General features: G+C 45.2%; 1 long non-coding RNA gene and 2 other non-coding genes across 3 annotated transcripts; 2 read left to right on the top strand and 1 right to left on the bottom strand.

The window, feature by feature from the left end:
• The first annotated feature begins 2,155 nt into the window (after positions 1-2,155).
• TRNAN-GUU (transfer RNA asparagine (anticodon GUU)) lies at positions 2,156-2,229 on the top strand. The gene has a single exon. It is a non-coding gene; the product is annotated as a tRNA-Asn (tRNA).
• A 2,976-nt stretch (positions 2,230-5,205) lies between these two features.
• LOC126936979 (uncharacterized) lies at positions 5,206-16,499 on the bottom strand. Its single transcript, XR_007719618.1, has 3 exons — positions 16,161-16,499; positions 9,525-9,643; positions 5,206-6,985 (listed from the first exon to the last, which is right to left on the bottom strand). It is a non-coding gene; the product is annotated as an uncharacterized LOC126936979 (long non-coding RNA).
• On the top strand, positions 6,002-6,073 carry TRNAE-UUC (transfer RNA glutamic acid (anticodon UUC)). The gene has a single exon. It is a non-coding gene; the product is annotated as a tRNA-Glu (tRNA).
• Positions 16,500-16,817: the final 318 nt, after the last annotated feature.

Genomic DNA, 16,817 nt, shown 5'->3' with positions numbered 1-16,817 from the left:
TCTTTTTTTGGGAAATGTCATTTGCCTACTTTCTAATGGGATTATATTGGGGACGTGTGTGTGTGTGTGTGTGTGTGTGTGTGTGTGTGTGTGTGCGCATGTGTTAGCTTATTGCCGACATGTTTGAGTTGCTTGCCTATTCTGGATGTGTGAAATGAATCTTGAGAGATCCAGCTAGTTAGACCACCCTGGCAGTGAGGGTGGAAATGTGGAGTTAAAGGAATCAGTGGGTGAAACACAACAGCCAAGCTGACCAAAGGGCTTTTGGTGGTTGGGTGTCAGGATAGAGTTCTAGCTGATGGTCTCAATCTCATCTCAAAATAGCAAGAAACATACAGAGAATGCCCCTATATTCTGTGCCCAGATTTGATCTCCAATATTTTCCTGTTTTCTCTTTCCCACAGATCAGCTCTGCTCTTCATCCTTTTGTTCATTTCTGTATACATCTTATTGTGAGTCTTATGGCTTCCCCCAAAGGAAATGGCAGAGCTCTGTCTACTTCACCCTACAGTTTCTGTGCATATCAGAAAAGTTTCTGTGCATATATTTTCATATATGTTCTCTACACTAACATTTGGCTGTACATTTGTTCTTATCCCACTGCAATCGTGCCTCTCTAATTTTGATTTCACAGAGTATGCACCATTCCCCTTCTTTTCTTGCCAGCCTATGCCTCTTCCAGCATGATCCTTCTGTTTATAAACGGTGTTCATCGCTAGTCTGATCTGCGTTCTCAGTCCTTTTGAGCTCTACTTAAAGTGGTAGTAGGCAGTTACTTTGCCATTCAAATAGCTGAGCCAGTGTTCAGTTCATGGATTACTGCAGTGACACCCGTTTTAGGTCCTGCAACTACCATGTCTCGCTTTTTTTTTTTTTTTTTTCAAATAATTATCTATGAGGACCTCTTAAGAAAGATTAAGGGAAAAAAAGGTCTTCCGACTCTGTGGATCCAGGGCCTCTTCAATGTCTCTCAAAGTTTCTAGCAAATCTTGCCACTGGAACTTTTAACAGAAATGTTTGAATTATTCCAATAAGTATACTGGAGACATAGAAGTCTTCCACCTGGGGCTACTTGACCACCCAGCCAGAGAATAACATCCTATTATTTTCCCTTTTATAAAGCTCATTTTGACCTGGTCTTTTACATAGAGTCAACTAAATTGTTGCTATTTGAAAGACTAACTGTATTGACTTACAATATTGGGTGTGACACTGTTTTCTGAGCCTAAGTGAGATGTATGGGTGGTCTGGTTTCTATAATAGAAACCTCTGAACATGTCATGGAAGCTACTGGTGGAAATATTAGAGGGTTTGGTAAAAATTGTCCAGACTGTAGAAAACTTCAAAAAGTTAACAGCTTTGCAAATGCCAAAGGACTAGTGGGAATTACATTCATTACTACAATTGATTTTCTTGAGTCAAAATAACTGATAGATCTGGTGCATGTTTCAGTGTAAAACTTAAATATAATCGAACTAATCATAAATTTGTGATTCCCTATGAAAAGCCATGACCCATCAGGGATACTTTTGATTGTTTGGAGTGCGGAATGCTTATTTGTTCAACTTGCTCAATCTCTTGGGTCCCAGATGTCTTTGTACCTTCCTATGGGATATTTAGTACTTTCCCATGGGATATTTAAGCTTGAAAATCATATTCAGGGAGAGCTTCAGAGCTCACTTCCAAACTTAACTTACCTCTTTGAACAAACACTTAGCATGTAGGTTTGAAATTCAGAAAGAAGTGATGTAAAGGGGCTTCAAAAAAACTTTACCGATTTAAGGACATCAAGCTGACTTCCTAAGTGTGTATCTCTAGTTCAAATCAGCAATGAGCTATTCTCCCAACACTCACCACACCCCCTCTCCATTCCCCATTTCCTCAAGCCAATAGTAAATTTGATTTTACTGGTGTCTGGGTCTCGACTTTGGGAATCAGTTGCTTTCTGCTGCTGCTAAGAAACTGGGGAGGAAGCAAGCAAGGATCTGAATGTCACACGGCAGGGATGGTTTCATGTTATAGGTTTTAGAATTACCCATCTCAGACCTAGACTTGCAATCAAATAGTGGTGAACCAGAAATCTAGGTAGCAAAAGCATCCTGTGTTTACCTAAATATCTATAAATGTGATCTGCAAGAACAGCACACTCAGGTCAGTCTCTGTGGCGCAATCGGTTAGCGCGTTCGGCTGTTAACCGAAAGGTTGGTGGTTCAAGCCCACCCAGGGACGGTTAGCACTTTTTTATTCCAATTCCGTCGTTACTATTTTTCTCCATTCTTCTTTTCAGATCCAGAAGTTCTACTTCTAACCTAAAATCCTACACAATGGTTGCTTTGTAAAACACGTTTCCTAACATCTGCCACCCCAGAGTTTAGAGGTCCTCTAGTGCTGAACTAGAGGATCCTGTACTTTTCCCTCCATAAACAAATCCTTTGAGAGCTGCTTTCCTGCAGAACCTCGCAGCAGGCAGGACTTTGCTGGTACTAAGGAAAACAAGTATGGCTCTCTCGCTCAATGCTAAAGAGCTGGAGAAACCCAATGACCTCTCCAAGTTTAAAGAGTGCAGGGGCAGCAAAACTCCACCTCCATTCTCTTAGGGTCCCGACTGCACCTGAGAATTACATTAACAGAATATAGATCTAATTTCTTTAATACAAGTTTTATGTGGCACAGAAGCACTTATGAGGAAATGGAGAAGAAGCAGTTAGAGTTAGTAATTTATATATTGAATTGGATGAAGAGCCGTAAGTTGTGAAGAAGCAACTAAATTACGTGGAAAGGCTTTAAAAATAAGAGGTTTTTGGTTTTTTTTTTTTACAAGATATCTACAGAAAAGTGCCTTTAATAAACATTTAAATAAGTTAAAAACTTAAATAGTTTTTGATGGTATCTGATTCAAATTATGGGCCTGGAGGAAATAAGAGGTGATAGAAGTGGGTCTTGAGATAAGTTGGCATTTTCTTGCCATGTAACTGTCTCAGATGTTATCATAAAGGATCTTCAAACAAGAGAATTTCAACTTGTTCACATAAGAAGAAAGCCGACTCTTTTCCTAGTAAGGGAGGCTCAGTGAGATTTGTGGGTTCAAAGCACTCAGGTTCACAACAATCTGCTCAACTGTCTCATTTCCATTCCTACTGTTGATGAATGCACCAACTGTCACAGAAGAGGCATACCCAGACTATGAATTTAACTTGGGTTTTAGTTTTTTAACCTGCAGGATCAAATTTGAAGTTCATATCTTGGCTATTCAAGATATACACACACACACACATCCTATTTTTACTGTTTTGTCGGTAACTATGGAACTCTTACTGGATAGAAAGTGGTATACAGATCATGGGACTGTGAATAGTTACAACCACTTTAGAAGCTATTTAGATGGACATACCTGCCACAGCTGATGTATGTGTGCATGTTTCGGTAATTTTTTCTGAGGTATATACCTAAGAGAAAACTATGTAACTATATAGATATAGAGGTAGAGATAAATAGGCAGATAGTCTCCAAAATTGTTCAAGAAACCATTCTTTAAATTTTTATTTAATATATCATAAACTGTACATATTTAAAGTATACAAAATGGTGTTTTGACATATGTATATACTAGTGAATCCAACACTGTCATTAAGATAGTGAGCACAGCCGGCCGCGGTGGCTCATGCCTGTAATCCCAGCATTTTGGGAGGCCGAGGTGGGGGGATCACGAGGTCAGGAGATCGAGACCATCCTGGCTAACACGGTGAAACCCCGTCTCTACTAAAAATACAAAAAATTAGCCAGGCGTGGTGGCAGGCGCCTGTAGCCCCAGTTACTCCGGAGGCTGAGGCAGGAGAATGGCGTGAACCCGGGGGCGGAGCTTGCAGTGAGGGGAGATCCAGCCTGGGCGACAGAGCGAGACTCCGTCTCAAAAAAAAAGAAAAGAAAAGATAGTGAGCATATAGGCTGGGTGCGGTGGCCCAAGCCTGTAATCCCAGCACTTTGGGAGGCCAAGGCGAGTGGATCACCTGAGGTCAGGAGTTCGAGATCAGCCTGACCAACATAGAGGAACCCCATATCTACTAAAAATACAAAAATCAGCCGGGCATGGTGGCACATACTTGTAATCCCAGCTGCTTGGGAGGCTGAGGCAGGAAAATCACTTTAACGCGGGAGGCGGAGGTTGCAGTAAGCTGAGATTGCACCATTGCACTCCAGCCTGGGCAACAAGAGTGAAACTCTGTCTCAGAAAAAATAATAATTAAAAAGAAAAGACAGTGAGCATCTCCATCATCCCCAAGCAGTTTCCCTATAGCCTTTTGTAATTCCACAATTCCACCTTCATGTTCCTTACCACCTCACACCCCCTCTTACCCACCCATCCCCAAGCCAACCACTGATCTGCTTTTTGTCAGTATAAATAAGTTGTCATTGCCTAGAGTTTTACGTAAATGAAATCATACAGCACGTCCTCTTTTTTGTTTGGTATGATCTCTCAGTCCATTCAGGTGCTATAACAAAATGCCATAGACTGGGTGGCTTATAAGCAACAGAAATTTATTTCTCATGGTTCTGGAGGTTGGGAGGTCCAAGATCAAGGTGCTTGCACATTTGGTTTCTGGTGAGGGCCTGTTTTCTCACAGAAAGCAGTCTTTTAAGAAGTCTCACATGGTGAGGGTCTCTTTTATAAAGACACTAATCGTATTCATGAAGGCTCCACCTTCATGACCTAATTACCTCCCCAAAGCCCCATCTTGTAATATCATAACCTTGGGAGTTAGAATTTTAACATATGAATTTGGGATGTGTGTGCAAACATTCAGTCCATTGCAAATAGTCTGTCTCTTTAATTTTAGACATTCTAATTTATGTGTAGTGGTACCTTTACACCCACTAAGATGGCTATAATTTTTAAAACGACAGAAAATATAAAGCATAAGCAGAAATGTGGAGAAAAATGAAATCATCATAAACAAATTCAGTGGTATTAAGTACGTTCACAGGATTGTGCAACCACCATCTCAATCTAGTTCCAAAACATTTTCATCATAAGAAAGTAAAACCCCATATCATTAGGTGATTACTCCACATTCCCCAGCCCCTGGCAGCCATTACTCTGTTTTCTGTTCCTACATATTTACTTATGCTGGTGGGAATATAAGTGACTTAGTAATTCCACTACTAAATAGATAACCCCCAAAAGTAAAAAACAGATACTCAAACAAATGCTTGTACATAAATGTTCATAGCAGCAATATACACAACAGCCAAAAGGTGGAAACAACCCAAATGCCCATCAACAGACTAATGGATAAAGGAAATGTGGTATATACATAAGATATTATTTGGCCATAAGAAGAAATGAAGTCCTAGCACGTACTATGACATGAATGAACCCAAAACTATGCCAAGTGAGAGAAGCTGGACAAAATGTGACACATTATGTGATTTCATTTCTGTGAAGTACATAGAATAGGTAAATCCATTTCAGGTTCCAGGAAACAGAGCATGGCCTGAAAGATGGGTGCAGCTCCAGGTAGGCAGGTCTCCCAAGCTCTGAATGCTCCTTCCTCTTCATGGGGAGGGGCATATTTAGAGATCAGGAATAGGATCCTTTGGGGGAGGGGGGCAAAAGAGACACATGTTTTTCTCAATCAACCGTGGAGAAACTATGTAAGTGAAGGACATGCTGATTTTAGGAAGCAAGAAGGAGGGCGGGAGGGAGGGAGGAAGGGAGATGAGAAACTCTCGTGTCAGAGGGAGTGCGTGAGAAAAATGATTTGGGAAATATTTTTCTCTTCCCCAGATTGACTTGTGACAATCTTTCTTCCAACGTTTCTGCCCCTAAAGCCTTCTGCCACCCTCTGGCCCAGGCAGCAGTCACTGCATCCAGTACTATACACATTACTGCAAAATATTCTTAAGACATTCCTGTAGCTTTCTAACATGTGCCTGAGGTGGTTGAGGCGTCTGTCCTAAGATCTTTTCCCAGAAGGTGTTGCCCACATTCTGTGACTGTCCCTCCCTGGTGGTCTAGTGGCTAGGATTCGGCGTTTTCACCGCCGCGGCCCGGGTTCAATTCCCGGTCAGGGAAGTCTGCTTTTCTGCTTTCTGATGTCACTGCAGTGGTTTCCACCAAAGCCGTATTCAGTGATCTTCAGTTCAAGGCGGTGAACACTGCCTGTGCCTTTCAACCTCTCCCAGATGATCCTGAAGTCACAGAACCGCGGGGCAAGGTCATTAGGGAGCCCTTGACAAGTAAGAAGGTTGACAAGTTACTGTTGTCAAGTAACTTCTCATTGTAAGAGGTTGACTTTCATCTATTCGTCTTATGGGTAAAGTTAACTAACTTATTACCATATAAAAATATGTTTCTATTTTTACAAAAGACCAAACGAATTAAGAGAGGTTTTCCATGTTTCAAATATGCAAATTAGTATAATGGACTAGTTTGTTTTCCGATTTGGAACACCTGTTACCAGAGGAAACAGCAGCGCATCTGGTAAAATAACCTGGGCATTCTACATCTCTGAAATGTAAACAAACCGCCCTTAGGGTTTAAATGAGAACTCGGCAGGAGGTGGGGGAGGGAGAATTACATTTATTCCTAAAACTGTGCCTATGCCAATTCATCAAACCTTTCTAGATTTAGAAGTCATTTGAAATAACTCACTTGTTTCACGTAAAAATTACTTATCTTGATTTTTAAAAATCAGGCCAGGCGCGGTGGCTCACGCCTGTAATCCCAGCACTTTGGGAGGCCGAGGCGGGCGGATCACGAGGTTCACGCGGATCACAAGATCGAGACCATCCTGGCCATCATGGTAAAACCCCGTCTCTACTAAAAATACAAAACTTAGCTGGGTGTGGTGGCGTGGGCCTGTAGTCCCAGCTACTCGGAAAGCTGAGCTGTAGTCCCAGCTACTCCTTGAACCCGGGAGGCGGAGTTTGCCTGAGCCGAGATCCCGCCACTGCACTTCAGCCTGGTGACAGAGGGAGACTCAGTCTAAAAAATAAAATAAAATAAAAATCAGTAATTCTCAATAGAGTGGGGCTGAGGCGAGTCAGAATCTGTCTACTTTTTACTCCATATAGGCAGTCCCCATTCCCTGGATAGTGATGTACAGGATGTCAGCAATGTCTTGCAGAGAGGCGTGCCTGAAAGCGAGCCTTGAGAGCTCCGGAGGGCAGTGACAGCCGCAGCCACGGCGATAATAGAATGCATGTAATCAAGAAAGCAGAAAAGCAAGCTTCCCTAATTGGGAATCGAACTTGGGCGCTGGCAGCTAAAGCACTGAATCCCAGCCACTAGACCACCAGCGAGAGACAGCCCAGTTACCCAGGCAGCGCCTTTTGGAAAAATATCTTAGGACTGACGCTTTAACCACCGCAAGCGTAGGTTATAAATTTTTAGGAGTGTCTGGAAACTATTCTTAAAATTTCAAATAATTAGCCGGCCAGACGCGGCGGCTCACGCCTGCAATCTCAGCACTTCGGGAGACCGAGGCAGGCGGATCATCTGAGGTCAGGAGTTCAAGACTAGCCTGGCTAACATGGTGAAACCCCGTTTCTACTAAAAATACAAAAAATTAGCCAGGCGTGGTGGCGCGCGCCTGTAATCCCAGCTACTCCGGAGGCTGAGGCAGGAGAATCGCTTGAACCCAGGAAGCTGAGGTTGCAGTGAGCTGAGATTGTCTCATTGCACTCCAGCTTGGGCAACAAAAGCTGAACTCTGTCCAAAAAAAAATAAAAAATTCTCCTGCCTCAGCCTCCCCAGTAGCTGGGATTACAGGCATGCACCACCACGCCTGGCTAATTTTGTATTTTTAGTAGAGACTGGGTTTCTCCATGTTGGTCAGGCTGATCTTGAACTGCCGACCTCAGGTGATCCGCCCGCCTCGGCCTCCCAAAGTGCTGGGATTACAGGTATGAGCCACCAAGCCTGGCCAGAAAAAAATTCTAATAATTTTATCTTTGAATATGTGATTTGTTAGTGGAGTCCAGTGAAATAATGGAGCCTGCACATGAGCAGATAAGATACCAGCAGTTTTCTTGTCCTCCATTCTCATCACCACTTTGTATAAAGCCTTTGCCATGCCTGTTGAACACAGAATTTCAGGCGGACCCACTCTGCAGTGAGACTTAACAGAGTCTCAAAGTGAATACAAGGAAAGTGCGTTGCCTCTATGACTGAATAAGCTGCTTGAAAGCCCCAAAGGCCACACTTTCCATTCAAACCAGAACTTACTTCAAAAGTAAAAAGCAGGCAGTGGCGTTCTAAGAAACACAAATGGCCAAACAATTCTATCATATCCTTTCTTGTGTTACCTCCCTCTATTAACCAACTGCTTATGCTGAAAATGATGACATAGAAGGAAAGAGAAAGACAAAAGAACTTACAGTTCCCTCCCTTTCCTTTCAGTCCTTCTTTACTCATCAGCAACCTAAATGTAGAAAGTATGGGTAGAATGTGTGCATCAAGAAGTGAAATAAAAACAGGCCGGGAGCGGTGGCTCACGCCTGTAATCCCAACACTTTGGGAGGCAGAGGCGGGCGGATCACGAGGTCAGGAGATCAACACCGTCTGGTGAACACGGTGAAACCCCATCTCTACTAAAAATACAAAAAATTAGCCGGGCATGATGGTGGGCGCCTGTAGTCCCAGCTACTCGGGAGGCTGAGGCAGGAGAATGGTGTGAACCCAGGAGGCGGAGCTTGCAGTGAGCCGAGATAGCGCCACTGCCCTCCAGCCTGGGAAACAGAGGGAGACACTGCTTCAAAAAAAAAAAAAAAAAAAAAAAAACACACAGTTGAGTTAGTTCTGTCCTGTGTTTCCAGTGTTCTGGTAAGGACAAAAATATACATGCAGGTAGGAGCTATGAAATATAGATTGTGTCGTTTTGGTGTTTCTACATATGAATTAAATGCTTTTATATTTACATTGCCAAATAAAAACCAACTTGGACTTAGATAAAGAGACTCTTCAAAAAGCTTATTGCAAAAGGTAGAATTTTCTGGTCTCAGAAACCTAAAAGGGTCTCAAAATCAAACAAACAAACAAAAAAGGCATTTCTTTCACAGGGAAGGATAAGCAGAGCTTAGCAGAAACAAAATTTTAAGCTGGGAAAGTAAGCGGGAGTGAACAGACACCATGACCAGAAGTTTTCCAGGCAATGTGTCTCTATGTGGTCAACGGAGTCTCAGGATAAGTTGATTAGGGGTGCACAACTCTGCACTTTAGCACTTACCCAGGCTTAGGGACAAGCCAAAGTTCAAGGGACTGTGGGGAGAGAAGCCTGACTAAAGCTAGGTCAAGAAAAAGCAGAGGAAAAGAAATGGGCAATAGTGAACACTTGGTCAGCATTTAAAACTGGAATTGCACAATATAAAGATAATGAGTAAAAATCATGCTAATTGATTTAGCAGTTTGGGAGGCTGAGGCAGGTGGATCACCTGAAGTCAGGAGTTTGAGACCAGCCTGACCAACATGGTGAAACCCAATCTCTACTAAATACAAAACATTAACTGGGCATGGGGGTGCATACCTGGAGTCCCAGCTACTTGGGAGGCTGAGGCAGGAGAATCACTTAAACCCAGGAGGTGGAGGTTGCAATGAGCCGAGATCATTCCACTACACTCCAGCATGGGCAACAAGAGCAAAACCCTGTTTCAGGGGGGAAAAAAAAAAAAATCATGCTAATTATTTAAAGTCTTAATTTTTCTTTACATAGAATGACGAGAGCAAATAAAAAGCCCCATGATAGGAAGGACTATGGAAGAAAGGAAAAAGCTTTATAGTTCACTACCCTTCACAGCACTTTTCTTGCTGCTTTTTTCAGAAGGGGTTGCATTTTCACTTTGCACTAGACCCCACAATTTATGTAGCTGGTACCAGAAGGTAAGATGAGTTTCCTGGGGTACATTTTTGGTATAGTGGTTAAGGCTTTTTTCTCAAACTTCCCTGTGGGAGTTTAAGTCTTGGTTTTGTCCTTCATTTTTCTTCCTTCCCACTATTAAGCTCCTGTTGCTGTAGCCATCAAGGTTTTCTATTGTTCTGGGGCTCAAGCAGACAAGGAATCCAAGAACACCCAGGCTATACCTTTCACCCAGGAGTCCAGCTGGGCCCTACGCCCAAATGATTGCTTTTTCTCTTTGCCCATTCCATCAAGGGTGACAGCTTCTTCCTAGTCGGTTCTTTGTCGTGGTCTCACTCCCCGCCTTCCTCAATCCAGAATCTGAGCAGGAAATTAATCTGGCCAAAGCAGGTGGTTGGATTTTCCTGACCCAGTGCTTCAAAAAGACGAAACCTCACCTCTGCTCCACCTGCCCCCACTCTTGGATCCAGCAGCCTCACATTTCCCAGGCCTCTGCCCTGACATCTGCCTTGCTAGAGGGATGAGGAGCAGCTGCACCTGGAATTCCAACCACCTGCCGCAGTCTTGCATGGCACAGGTGAGTTTTGTTGGAGATGGGGTTGGGTGGAGAGTAGACAGTGTTTCTGGCATTTTCACGAATGGCCATTCTGATGCTGGCCTCCTGCTCTATCCTGGAGCAGGGGGCCAGACTAGGTGGTGGCCTAGGAGCAAATGGGGCATGAGCAATCAGTGCTTCCTACCCATCTGGGCCCAGTGAAAAAAGTAGACAGTTAGAGGAGCTGTCCACTTTAGATGAACAGCTTCATCTCCTTCCTCATTAGCATAGTCGGTGAGCATTCCCTTCTGTCCTGAGAGATCTGGATTTGATTCCCCTGCCATTTAACGAATTTGTTACCACTTCACTTTTGTTTATTCATTTTATTTCCTGGCTTACAAATACAATTAGCCAATTCTATATAGATATACGGTTTTCATTTTACAAAAAATCCAAATGGAAAGGGCGGGCGCAATGGCTCACGCCTGTAATCCCAGCACTTTGAGAGGCCGAGGCGGGCGGATCACGAGGTCAGGAGATCGAGACTGCCCTGGCTAACACGGTGAAACCCCGTCTCTACTAAAAATACAAAAAATTAGCCGGGTGTGGTGGCGGGTGCCTGTAGTCCCAGCTACTCGGGAGGCTGAGGCAGGAGAATGGCGGAAACCCAGGAGGCGGAGCTTGCAGTGAGCCGAGATCGCGCCACTGCACTCCAGCTTGGGCGACAGAGCGAGACCCCGTCCCCCCAAAAAAACAAAATTCTAAATGGATTATGTGTGGCATTCTTGACCTCACAGGCTCAGTAAAGGGTATTGGGTGGCTCTGGACTTCCCTAATGAGCCACTTTAAACACCTGGTGACAGCTGCCAGTGCAAAGGTCAAGGCCTCTAATACTGGACTGCCTAGAACTCCGTGGTTTTAACTACTTTCAGGATTTCAAAGTGGGGGAAAGTTTTATTAATTACCAATACTATGACTGTGCTAATCTACCCATTCTAGATTTAGAATATACCTGAGAGACTGCATGTTTCAGTGTCAAAATTCAACATACTTAGGAGGCCAAGGCAGGAGGATCGCTTGAGCCCAGGAGTTTGAGAGCAGCCTGGGCAGCACAGCATAACATCTCTCCAAAAAAAAAGAAAAGAAGAAGAAGAAGAAATAATAGAGAGAAAATTAAACAAAGTATAAATTAAGGATTCTCAACATGGGTGGGCCTAGTCCCCTTAAGGAGCATTTCAGAATTCCTCAAAGGACATCAGCCTTCACAGCCTTTCTACTCAGGTGCTGATGAGATTAGCAATCAGATGTTTGGCCTCCCCATTTGCTTCCCTTGAGAATTGTGGCTAGCGATATTAGGAGCTCACTACCATTCTTAATTTACCCCTTTGAGTAAACGATCAGCATTTTTCTTTTAAACATATATTTCAGGCTGGGCGCAGTGGCTCATGCCTATAACAGCATTTTGGGAGGCTGAGGCGGGCAGATCACTTGAGGTCAGGAGTTCCAGACCAGCCTGGCCAACACGGTGAAACCCCACCTCCACTAAAAATACAAAAATTAGCCAGGCGTGGTGGTGCACGCCTGTAATCCCAGCTACTTGGGAGGCTGAGGCAGGAAAATCACTTGAACCAGGGAGGCAGAGGTTGCAGTTAGCTGAGATCGTGCCACTGCACTCCAGCCTGGATGATAGAACAAGACTCTGTCTCAAAAAAAAAAAAAAAATTTCAGAAAGAAGTAATGATACTGGACTACAGAAGCATTAGTGAGATGCTGTGGTCATCAGGCCAAGGGTCTCCTGGATGGGAATCTGTGGGGAGGAATTCCCCCATGCCTACAGTCCCCTCACTCTTTAGCCAGCATACGGTTAGGTTTGGTTCTTGACCAAGGTCTCAGGCTCAACTCTGGGGGAAGGAGATGGCTGTCTTCGGCTGGATCCGGTATTTGGGAGGGATGAAGTGAGACACCTACTGCAGGGAGGCAGTGGCGATGATTTCCAGTTCAGGCTTTTGGAATACCTGGCCTGCTTCTAGACTAGGATCATAGCACTGGTCCCTGGCTGAGGTAAGTTCAAGTGCTGGACCTAGTTCAGGTGCCGGACCTAGCTGGAGCTAGGGCATGGCAGGACAGGGCAAACCAAAGAACAGGCCTACCTCTCTGTGGTGAATACCTCAACAAGACTTACCCGGTAATATCTGCCACTGGGTTTAATTGAATGCTTGCTGTTGCAGGTCCTGTCTCTGGAGGTTTTTTTTTTTGAGATGGAGTTTTGCTCTTGTTGCCCAGGCTGGAGTGCAATGGTGTGATGTCGGCTCACTACAACCTCCTCCTCCCTGGTTCAAGCGATTCTCCTGCCTCAGTCTCCCTAGTTGCTGGAATTACAGGCAGATGCCACGACGCCCAGCTAATTTTTGTATGTTTAGTAGAGCCAGGGTTTCATCGTGTTGGTCAGGCTGTTTTTGAGCTCTTGACTCAGGTGATCCACCCGCCTCTGCCTCCCAAAGTGCTAGGATTACAGGCATGAGCCACCGCACCCAGCCTCTGGATGACCTTTTAAATTTTCTTTTCCTGGCCAGGCACGGTGGCTTACCCCCGTAATCCTAGCACTTTGGGAGGCCGAGATGGGCGGATTACATGAGGTCAAGAGTTCAAAACCCACTTGGCCAACATGGGGAAACCTCGTCTCTATTAAAAATACCAAAAAAGGCCAGGCACAGTGGCTCACGCCTATAATCCCAGCACTTTGGGAGGCCGAGACGGGCAGATCACGAGGTCAGGAGATCGAGACCATCCTGGCTAACACCGTGAAACCCCATCTCTATAAAAATACAAAAAATTAGCCAGGCATGGTGGCAGGTGCCTGTAGTCCCAGCTACTCGGGAGGCTGAGGCAGGAGAATGACGTGAACCCGGGAGGTGGAGCTTGCAGGGAGCCGAGATAGCGCCATTGCACTCCAGCCTGGGCAACAAGTGAGACTCCATCTCAAAAAAAAAAAAATTAGCCGGGCGTATGCCTGTAATTCCAGCTACCTAGGAGGGTGAGGCAGGAGAATCGCTTGAACCAGGGAGGTGGAGGCTGCAGTGAGCTGAGATCACGCCACTGCACTCCAGCCTGGGCGACAGAGCCAGACTCCTTCTCAGAAAAAAAAAAAAATTCAACCAAGTGCAGTGGCTCATTCCTGTAATCCCAGCACTTTGAGAGGCCAAAGGGTCAATTGAGCCCAGAAGTTCACGATAAACCTGGGCAACATAGCAAGACCCCATCTTTACCAAAGAAAAAAATACATAAATAAAGAAAACAGAAAAAAGTATTTTCACTGTTTTTTGTTTGTTTTAAGGGAGGAGACCACCCCTCATATTGTCTTATGCCCAATTTCTGCCTCCAAAGAAAGAAGAAGTAAAAACTAAAAGGCAGAAATGAAATCTACAGGCAGACAGCCCGGTGCCACACCCTGGGCCTGGTAGTTAAAGATCGACCCCTGACCTAATCTGTTCTGTTATCTATAGATTAGAGACATTGTACAGAAATGCACTGTGAAAATCCCTATCTTGTTTTGTTCCGATCTAATTACCACCCCCAGTCACCTACCCTCTGCTTGCTCAATCAATCACGACCCTCTCACATGCACCCCCTTAGAGTTGTGAGCCCTTAAAAGGGACAGAAATTCCTTACTCGGGGAGCTCGGCTCCTGAGACAGAAGTCTTGCCAATGCCCCTGGCCTAATAAACCCCTTCCTTCTTTAACTAGGTGTCTGAGGAGTTTGTCTGCTGCTCCTCCTGCTACAGTTTGTTTGTTTTGTTCTGTTTTGAGACAGAGTTTCGTTCTTGTTATCCAGGCTGGAGCGCAATAGCACAATCTCAGCTCGCTGCAACCTCTGCCTCCCTGGTTCAAGGCCTCCCAAGTAGCTGGGATTACAGGAATGTGCCACCATGGCCAACTAATTTTGTATTTTTAGTAGAGGCAGCATTTTACCATGTTGGTTAGGCTGGTCTCGAACTCCTGACCTCAAGTGATCCACCCGCCTCAGCCTTCCAAAGTGCTGGGATTACAGGCATGAGCCACCGCGCCTGGCCTTCACTGGTTTTATAATTCTATGTCTAGTGGCTTCCATGGTTTCTGTTTGAAAATCAGACATCTTTCTCATGTTGCCCATTTTCTCTATCTACTCTTTTTTTTTTTTTTTTTTTTTTTTTTTCGAGACTGACTCTCCCTCTGTCACCCAGGCTGGAATGCAGTGGCAAGATCTCTGCTCACTGCAACCTCCGCCTCCCAGGTTCAAGTGATTCTCCTGCCTCAGCCTCCAGCGTAGCTGAGATTGCAGGCACGCACCACCACACTAGGCTAATTTTTTATATTTTTGATAGAGACAGGGCTTCACTGTGTTGGCCACGCTGGTCTTGAACTCCTTATCTCAAGTTGTCCACCCGCCTCGGCCTCAGAAAGTGCTGGGATTACAGGCGTGAGCCACCGCGCCTGGCCTATCCACTCTTAAGATTTAACATGGCCAGGCGCAGTGGCTCACGCCTGTAATCCCAGCACTTTGGGAGGCCGAGGCGGGCGGATCACGAGGTCAGGAAATTGAGACCATCCTGGCTAACATGGTGATACCCCGTCTCTACTAAAAAGACCAAAAAATTAGCCGGGCGTGGTGGCGGACGACGCCTGTAGTCCCAGCTACTTGGGAGGCTGAGGCAGGAGAATGGCGGTGAACCCGGGAGGCGGGGCTTGCAGTGAGCCGAGATCGCGCCACTGCACTCCAGCCTAGGAAAAATTTAATCTTTGTCTTTGATTTTTAGTAATTTAACTATATAAAAAACCAAGATGTGATTTTCTTTGTATTTGTCCTCATACAGGAGGTAGAAATAAATTATTTAGGCAGATAGGGCAACAGAGTCCTCAACAGAGCTTCCCTTCTAACAAAAAGCAGCCCCCCAAATTATTATTATTATTTTTTTTTTTTTTTTTGAGACGGAGTCTCGCTCTGTCGCCCAGGCTGGAGTGCAGTGGCGCGATCTCGGCTCACTGCAAGCTGCCTCCCGGGTTCACGCCATTCTCCTGCCTCAGCCTCCCGAGTAGCTGGGACTACAGGCGCCCACGACCGCGCCCGGCTAATTTTTTGTATTTTTAGTAGAGACGGGGTTTCACCGTGGTCTCGATCTCCTGACCTTGTGATCCGCCCGCCTCGGCCTCCCAAAGTGCTGGGATTACAGGCGTGAGCCACCGCGCCCGGCTCTATTTTTTTTTTTCTAACAAAGAGCAGCTTGAAAAATCGAACTGCAAACATAGATAAGTAAGCTGGAAGCTTGCACAGGTGAATGCCAGCAACTGTGCCAATAGAAAAGGGCTACCTGGGGACCAGGCATATCCAAAATGGAGGTTCCATCTTCCCTTTTTTTGCTACCACGTTTACAGTTAAGGAATGGGCAACACGGTGCAGCTCAGGCAGAAGACTCCCTTGCGTAATAAAAGATTAGGATACGGGCAGCCAGAAATTCGCGCCTATGCAAATGACACCTGGTCTGACCAGTTTTTTACGCACTATGCAAATAGCACACCTGGTCCAACCAATCTTTCCCGCCCTATGTAAATCAGACACCGCCTCCTCACCAGGCATCTATAATACCCCCTGCATTTCACTGTGGATCTGACAATCCGTTTCTCCGCGACCCCTCTCTGCAGTAGAAGGCTCCTTCTTTCACTTATTAAACTTTCGCTCTTAACCTCACTCTTTGTGCCTCCGCAACCTTAATTCCCTTGGCCCTGAGACAACGAACCTCCGGTATCACCCCAGACAATCAAGCCGTTTCAGTCCGGCATGGAATTTGCTGAACTCCTTGAATCTGAAGATGCAGTCATTCACCAGTTTTAGAAAGTTCTCAGCCATTATCTCTTCAAATGTTGCTTCCGCATATTATCTTTCTTCTCTCCTGCTGGGACCAATCACACATCTCTGTTATGTCCTATTCTTTTCAATTTTTTGCATGTGTGTGTGCTTCAGTATGGGTATTTTCTATTGATCTTTCTTTCTTATCTCTCTTTCTCTCTCTCTCTCTTTTTTTTTTTTTTTTTTTTTTTTGAGACGGAGTCTCACTCTATTAGGCTGGAGTGCAGGGGCGCGACTCGGCTCACTGCAATCTCCGCCTCCCGGATTCAAGCAATTTTCATGCTTCAGGGTACCAAGTAGCTGGGACTACAGGTGCGCGCCACCACGCCCGGCTAATTTTCGTATTTTTAGTAGAGACGGGGTTTCACCATGTTGGCGAGGATGGTCTCAATCTCTTGACCTCGTGATCCGCCCGCCTCGACCTCCCAAAGCGCTGGGATTACAGGCGTGAGCCACTGCGCCCAGCCTCTTTCTTTATTTCTGTATTGAAGCCAGAGTCTCGCTCGTTGCCCAGGCTGGAGTGCAATGGTGTGATCTTGGCTCACGG

The sequence above is a fragment of the Macaca thibetana genome, chromosome 1 (genome assembly GCF_024542745.1).
Source record: "Macaca thibetana thibetana isolate TM-01 chromosome 1, ASM2454274v1, whole genome shotgun sequence".
In the NCBI taxonomy this organism is placed as follows: domain Eukaryota; kingdom Metazoa; phylum Chordata; class Mammalia; order Primates; family Cercopithecidae; genus Macaca; species Macaca thibetana.
The sequence above is the reverse complement of the archived record's forward strand: the minus strand, read 5'-3'. Positions and strand labels throughout refer to the sequence as shown.